Source organism: Helianthus annuus, chromosome 11, assembly GCF_002127325.2.
Source record: "Helianthus annuus cultivar XRQ/B chromosome 11, HanXRQr2.0-SUNRISE, whole genome shotgun sequence".
In the NCBI taxonomy this organism is placed as follows: Eukaryota; Viridiplantae; Streptophyta; class Magnoliopsida; order Asterales; family Asteraceae; genus Helianthus; species Helianthus annuus.
Window position 1 is genome coordinate 69,463,088 of NC_035443.2, and position 7,765 is coordinate 69,470,852.

The window sequence follows — 7,765 nt, forward strand, 5'->3', positions numbered from 1 at the left end:
TGACCAACTTGATTACATCTAAAGCAAGTTCGAGTATCAACACCTCGACTTGTGCCTTCAGACTGAGCTTGTGAAGCTCTTTTCTCAAAGAACTCTTTGTTTGACTTTGAAAAAATTTCTTTCTCTTCATCAGCAAGTGAACTTGAACTACTCACAAACTTTTTCTTCTCAACAAACCTCTTGTTTGGAACATTTCTTTTCTGTTAAAACTTACCCCCCTGATAGCCACCCGACCAATTGTTTCGGTTATTATTATAAACACACGGTGGATTAACAGATTTCTTGTTGTAAACTTTTTCTTTCTTTGTTTGACTCAGATTGTTCACTTCTGACAACTCAACTTCAACCAATTTGAAAACATTTGTCAATTTGTTCATGTTAACATTCTCAATTGGAAACTCTGAATCCGAAAACAACTTATCCGAACCCAATGTCTTGTACATGACAAGATTTGATTCTTCACGTAAGTTGTTCTTGGACTTTTGTTTCGGAATGTATTTGTCCAAGAAACACCCATCTTCCTCAGTAGTGTCACTATCCATATTAAGCACATTTTCAACAACACCTTTTACAATATCATTTTGGACACTATTGTCATTGGAAGATGTGAATGTGACATAAATGTTCTCTGGAAGTTTAACTTCGCTTTCTTCCCCAATTTCAACCAACCCAGATTCCTTTTTCGTGTAATTATGCAAAATCGGCGGTGGAACTTTGTGAAAACTCACCCCGGTTCCATCAGAATACACGTCTTCGCCAGCTTTGTTTTTGCCGATGGGTTTTGGAACAATGTGTTGCAAAACAAAGCTTGCGGAGCTATAGCTGTTAAGCTTCAACTGGATTCGCTCATTTTCAATTTCAGCCTCTTGAACTTTAAGTTTCAAATTAGCGATTTCATCTAGTTGTTTGTTGATTGATTCTTCTTTTACCCTAAGCACTGCTTTTAAATGCTCGTTTTCTTTAAAAGTTTTACCATTTCGATCATCACTATCTTTCATTGTGCTTTTGAGTTTTTCAATTTTTTCAGAAATCTGACGGTTTTCAAGAATTAACCTTTCATTTTCATTTTCATTTTTAACTTTTTCATGATCAATTTTATCATTTTCAATTTGGCTAGTTAATTCTCTTACCCGTTCAGTTGAAGCTTTAACTGTTTTGTCACGATTAAGAATTTGATTCTCAACGCTTCTGACCTTTGCTGTCAGATCTTTAACTTTCTCACCGTTGAGATACGTGACTGTGTTACAAAATTTGCACTCTTTGTTGCAATTTTTGTAATCAACATTTCCTTCGATCTTTTTACCTTTTTACCTGACGCATTTGTTGACAAGTTTGAGCTGACCTGGCTTTTTGACTCAGACATGGAGTTAGAGTCTACCTCAAGTGCTTTAGCAGCCAGCACTTTGTCAGCCATTTTTCCCAGGTTCTCTACAGTCAACTCCTGCGTTGTATCGATAACTCCAGTATCAATCTTCTTTGATTTCTCGATCTCTTCGTTCTCTTTCTCTTCTTTCTCCTTCTTTTCTTTCTCTTCTTTCTCTTTCTCAGTTGGAGTTCCTCACCATTTGTTCTGCCAATACTCATCCTCTTCTTTTAACTCCTTGATGATGGCTTCCAGATCAAGCGTTTTGTCATCAATCGCAATATTTCCATACTCATCAAGAAAACACTCCCTGTTTGGATCCCATCTTCTCGCTCTCCTCGCTTCCAGGTATATACCAGAAATTCTAATGATTCTGTTCTCAACAATCATTTTTCTGTATCTATACTTCTGCTCTTCAGTACGGTTGTCTTTCCACGGAATAGGTTCATTTTTTGCCATGAACGCGTAACCAACCGCATCTTCTTCCGGTAGAACTTCTTTGCTCCAATCATACCCCTCATCATCGTAGATCACCGCAAGAGCCCTAGATTTCTCTCTGTTATCTTCTACCTGCTTTAATCTAGGCGGCTCAGATTTATTCTGGTGATAAATCACCTTCTTGCAGTAATCATCTCTGAAAGGATTCTCCGACTCATCAGCATACGCGTTTCTGCATTCTCGCTTGAAGTGACCCTTCTGCTTACATTTGATGCATGTCACTTTGGATTTATTGAACCCCAGCTTAGTAGATGGACCACCAATCGTCTTCCTGCCAGTAATTTCCATGAAGCGTTGTGCTCTACGAACAGCACTTGCCATAGCCCAACGAATATTGATCAGCTCCATTTCTTCAGGATCTATCTGATCATAATCTTCCTTCGTCAGATTTGTATTGCCGATCTTCCCAGCTACTAACCCTTCATATGATTCCAACACTGACGCCAAGAAGACCATCTGCTGTTTGGCCGACTCCTCGTCAAAATTCTGAGCATTCTTCAAATCTATTGCGATGTTGCATTGAAACTTTGCATCAGAATGACTTGCAGATGATGAAGATCCACCGTGATAACCACTGTGACTTCCACTGCTTTGACTGCTTTGACTTTCTTTGCTTGCTGCCAACACATTCTCAGCAGAAAATGCAGTCTTTGGAGAATTTGCTTTTGGCATCATACTCTTTGGATAATACAAATCCAAATTCTGTTGATAAGATGAATGATTGACTTAATATGTCTTCTTCAGTTCCAACTCATGACTTTCAAGTCTCTCAATCACCAAATCCACAGTCAACTTTGCAGGCTCAATAGTGTTTTTCAGCATAAGCGCATAATATCTCCAATCCATCTCGTCTGGTAATGAATCGAACAGTTTGTCAACAAGTTCTTCATTAGGATATCTGATATCATGTCTTGCTAATTCCAGCTTCAGATGACCAAACATTTCTATCATTTTACAAACTGACTCATTCTTGAGACAACTAAACATATCAAATTCTTTCCTAAGAAGTTTCTTTTTTACTTTTCACAATTTCAGTACTTCCTAGACATTTCTTTTCTAGCTTTTGCCAAAGGTCTTTTGCATTTGAATAATCGATCAAAGAGATTATGTCCTCCCGAACAGACTGAAATAACAATGCCACACATTTTTGCTCAGCTACAAATGCATCAATCTCTTCAGCTGATCTTAATGTTTCACCATTTTTGTTTCCATTTTCATAACCGTTTTTCAAACTTTTCCAGCTGGGAAATACGAATGCCATCAGCCAATCTTTAAACTTCCTAGACCACCAACTGTACTCCTCGATAGCCATTAGCTTTGGGGGTTTATTGAATGTTCCGAAGGCACTTTCCGATTCCCAAGCTTCCTTTTTCTTTTCTTTCGGCGTATTTTCATTTTCTTTGCTTGATGAAGTATCATCATTTCTGGAATTTCCTGTGAACGCGTACATATCGCTGAACGGGTTCAAGAAAATATCATCCATCTTGAATGTACCTGCAAAATCAGCCAATACTTAGAAAAATTTTCGAAATTTTTGAAAAATATGACAAATGAGCGAAACTATCAGCTATTGTGACTGATAAGCGAAAGTGTCAAATAAGCGAAACTAGAACTTTGACAAATAAGCGGAACTATCAGTGTTGTTTGTTTGAGCGGAACTACTCAGGGTCAAATAAGCGGACCTATGTGATGTCCGTATAAGCGAGACCACAAGAGCGAACCTCTAATGTGTCACAATAAGCGAACCTTACGAGCAGAACCTCTACTAAATGACCCAATAAGCGGACCTCTGGAGCTGAACCTTAACAAACATGTCACTATGAGCGAACCTAAAAAGCGAAACCTCTCAAGTGACGTATAAGCGGAACCTATTCACGAGCAGTTTTAGGTCATTTTTAATCCGATTTTTAACCTAAAACTTTCTAGGGTTTGTTATTACTATGTTTCGCACGTTATACTAAAAAATCAGGCCATTTCAACCGTAGGAACCAGTTTAAACCGAAAAAGTATGAGAGAAAGTGAGTAGAAATCAAAGAATTCGGTAGAATCAAGCTGTAGTAGTATGAACTCCTTGTCCTGAGCTCTGATACCACTTGTTGGACCGTGTTCCGACCCTAAACAGTCAGTTGAGAACGTTCATCTTCACGTACGAAGGCGGAATCAACCACTACAAGAAAACTAGGTTTTTAGTACGCGCAAAAGCGTCCTAAAATGCTATTTTATAAGACCTTTCATTTAATAGGACCAACGGTAAAAGTGTTTCATGTAAAGGGGTCGTAATAAGTCCCGGAACTAAAAAAGTGTCCTAACATCTCAAATAAGATTAGGAAACCAATTTCATGGTCGCGTAATATGTCTTTGAACAACCAGAATCGTGTCCTAATAAAAACATATTAGGACACTTTTACGATGTTCTAACATGTGCTTAGATACTTTTAATCTTTTAATACACTTACAAGCGTCCTTAGAAATTAATTGATAGGACCCTTATGATGTAACATTATAGCTAATTTAGTACCAAGAAAAGGGTCCTAATATACCAAATAAGATTATGAACCCAATTTTATGGTCGCATAATATGTCTATAGACAACTTAAATAGCGTCCTAAAAAAACATATTGGGACACTTTTACAATGTTCTAATATGTGATTACCTACTTTTAATCTTTTGACACACATACAAGCGTCCTTAAAAATTAATTTTTAGGGCCCTTATGATGTAACGTTATAGCTACTTTAATATCAAGAAAATGGTCTTAATATCCCAAATAAGATTATAAAACCAATTTTATAAACAGACCATCAACATATAACATCCTAATAGTTATTGTATAACATCAACTAATGAAAGAAATAAAACTTCATTATATTTCAAATAAGCATGTTCATAACAAAAACACTAACTATAAATAAGTTATAACATTATCTGACATAAAGTCTTAACATTTAACAAAGAAATTAAAAGCAATTAAAGAAATTAGAAGCATAAAATCTTGAGTCATCATGCGTTCTCAATCCTCATGGACTACCTACAAATAAACCATCCATGTATAAGCATTAAGTTCCATGATATTAAAATTATTTGTATCACTAGTTTAATAAATACATACCGAGATGAATGGATTGGGCCATGCGATGGATGCACCAATACAATCTTGAATTGTAGAAAATAAACCATATGGTCTTACCAGCTTTTCATCTTTTTTTATTGGTACTTGAACGTTTACCTCACACCATTCTAGTCCAATCTCTATACCACCAACTAGATCATTTGGGTCCAAGCTCCGGACCCTCCTCTTGCTACAGTCTCGGTAGAGTTTAGAATGCTTTTGAGGAAAACTTCATCCCCGACCTAGATTTTAGTTTTCAACAAATATTTATTAAACTTTAGTCATAATAGTGCAAAAAATCATTTTACAAAAAATTTAATAAAGTTTTACACTAGCAGGTTAGGGAGGCTCGTCATGATCGAAGTTAACAAGATGTAAAAATAATAATATAGAAACAATTATTATAAAAACCTACAATCATATATGCTTATACATTACATGTATATAAGCTTGCCAAACAGGTTAGGGAGGCTCAAGCATGTCGTTTTTGAAATCCCAAAAAGTGATGTATTTTTAGTAGACTTTGTCATCTTATGTCCACCCCTATTGTCAAATTAGGTCTGATATAAACAAAACAAAACATATACACCATATAGGTTTAACATGTATGGAACATCTACTACTATGGCATATAGATTCACTGAAATTCTTGCAGACCCATTAGTGATGGTAATTTCAAATGTTTTGGCTCACATACTTTTGAAATAAGAAAGAATTTACAGCCAACATGATTAGATTTTAAGAGCATGAACATCCAATTCAAAGTGGGGAAGGAACTAAATTAATAACATAAGTACATAACCCCGTGTTTAGTCGAAAAGACTAACAGTTTATTGTAATATTCATATCAGATAGCTACTTAATAATTAGATGGTTTATTGTAATATTATATCAGAAAACTAAACTTACCATCATTCTCAATATATGATCAGGTAGCAGATTGAATGTGGATTTGGAAGTTGAAGAAAAAAAGAAGATTGCAAGAAAAAAAGGAGCAGAATATGTGAAAATTATAACTAAAGTCAAAGACAAGTTTCTAATCCTTGTTTGGCAGAACTAATACTTGGTTAGTTGCAAGATATACAACAAACAAAATACAAGCATGCACAAAGAGCCAAAGTTACAATATTAATCAACTGCAATTCTTTGAAATTCAATATTCAAGCAGACATCAATATTCACGCATGGAAAATTGTTTTAATTTGCTAGCACAATGGTTCAATTAAATCACACACGGAACCCTAATGTGTTCAACTACCATAGAATTCAGGGAAACCTAATAACACTAAACAATCCAACCGAAAAATAATCAAAAGAAAAAAGATAACGACAAAAGAAGGCTTACCAGAGACCCGAAGATCTCCGTTTCTGAAGCAGAGTGGGACGAGACAACTGACGAACAATATTTGAGCGGCAAAATATAACGTTTTTTTTTATCACAATCCATTCATTGGTTAGAAGATACGAAGAAATCATAGATGAAGAAATGAATTGGTATGCCGTATCATACCGATTTTGTTTAGGCGACACCTTTCTCACAACCACTCTGCATCGCAGTTCATAGATTTGTAATACTTTGTAATCAGTTATATCAAGTAACATGATTACACATCTTTATTCAGTAAGGAAAGAAATTGAAGAGAAAGATAAGTGCAGTAAGGAAAGAATTGAAGAGAAAAGTCAGAAAACATACCAATTTTTGGTTAAACTTGAACGATTCAATCTTTATTAAATCTTCATTCTTCATTCGCCATTGTTGTGGGGAGAGATGGGGGTTACGGCTGAAAGGATAAGTGGAGTAGGGTTTTTTGTTTTAGGGGGAAAAGGGGGTAAAAAACGAATAAAAAAGAAAATAACAGCCTAACAGGTTGAACCTCCCGAACCGGTTGAACCGGGAAACGGAGATCGGATCGGACCGGGTGATTTTTTACCATGTGCTGAAAACACCCAAACCGGATCGGCTTATGCAGCGAATCCCGGTTAAACCGACCGGTCCGAACCGGTTACGAAAACGTTGGCCGTATGCGTTCTAGATCCTTTACCCGTTTTACCTACACTGACCCGTACAATATCAACCCACCAAAGTATCCAAAATGCCATTTACCCGTTTTGCAATACTCCGACCTAATATATATAAAACCAATTCCTTTAGCATTTTTATGTAGGGTCCGTAATGAATGTCTAACGAGAGAAAAAAAAAACATGAAAATTCGTTATTTTTCCAATGGTACAAGATACATACAATATTGGTTATTTGTGTTCTGAAAATTCGTAAAAGAAATAAAAAACATGGCCTTGAATTACTTTCTCGATAGTAATTTTAACCTTTTTAATGATTCAAAAAAAAAAAAGTGATTTTGTTAACAAAATTGGGGTTACTATAATTTTTTCCATATTAGTTTCCATGACTTTTATGCTATATCTGCAATTGATAACTGATAAAAATATCAAATATAATAAAAATATATATTATTTTGTACTTGCATTTTAAAAGTGTTTTAAAATATCAAATACAATAAAAATTGTTGATTACGTTGTTATGACATAAAAATGCCCGTCCAACAGACGGGTATAAAACTAGTTGAGGAAAATAGAAGGAAATACGAAACTTTTTGGGTAAATAGTAAGGAAAATAGAAGGAAGTACGAAATTTTTTAGTCAAACTTTTTTATGCCAATGACTTTATAGCCTAGTGGCATCGTGGGGGTGGGATAAGACTCTGGGGCCAATAGGTCCTAGGTTCGATTCCCACTAGAGAGGGTTTCCTCCTGAATTAGTGTATACGCATTATGCC

At 35.6% G+C, this 7,765-nt stretch overlaps 1 long non-coding RNA gene across 2 annotated transcripts; it reads right to left on the reverse strand.

The window, feature by feature from the left end:
- Positions 1 to 4,749: 4,749 nt before the first annotated feature.
- Positions 4,750 to 6,808, reverse strand: LOC110890501. Of its 2 annotated transcripts, none has more exons than XR_004871671.1 (4): positions 6,665 to 6,808; positions 6,317 to 6,517; positions 4,972 to 5,213; positions 4,750 to 4,886 (listed from the first exon to the last, which is right to left on the reverse strand). It is a non-coding gene; the product is annotated as an uncharacterized LOC110890501 (long non-coding RNA). The 2 variants fall into 2 exon arrangements; XR_002564530.2 differs by having other exon boundaries at positions 4,750 to 4,890.
- Positions 6,809 to 7,765: the final 957 nt, after the last annotated feature.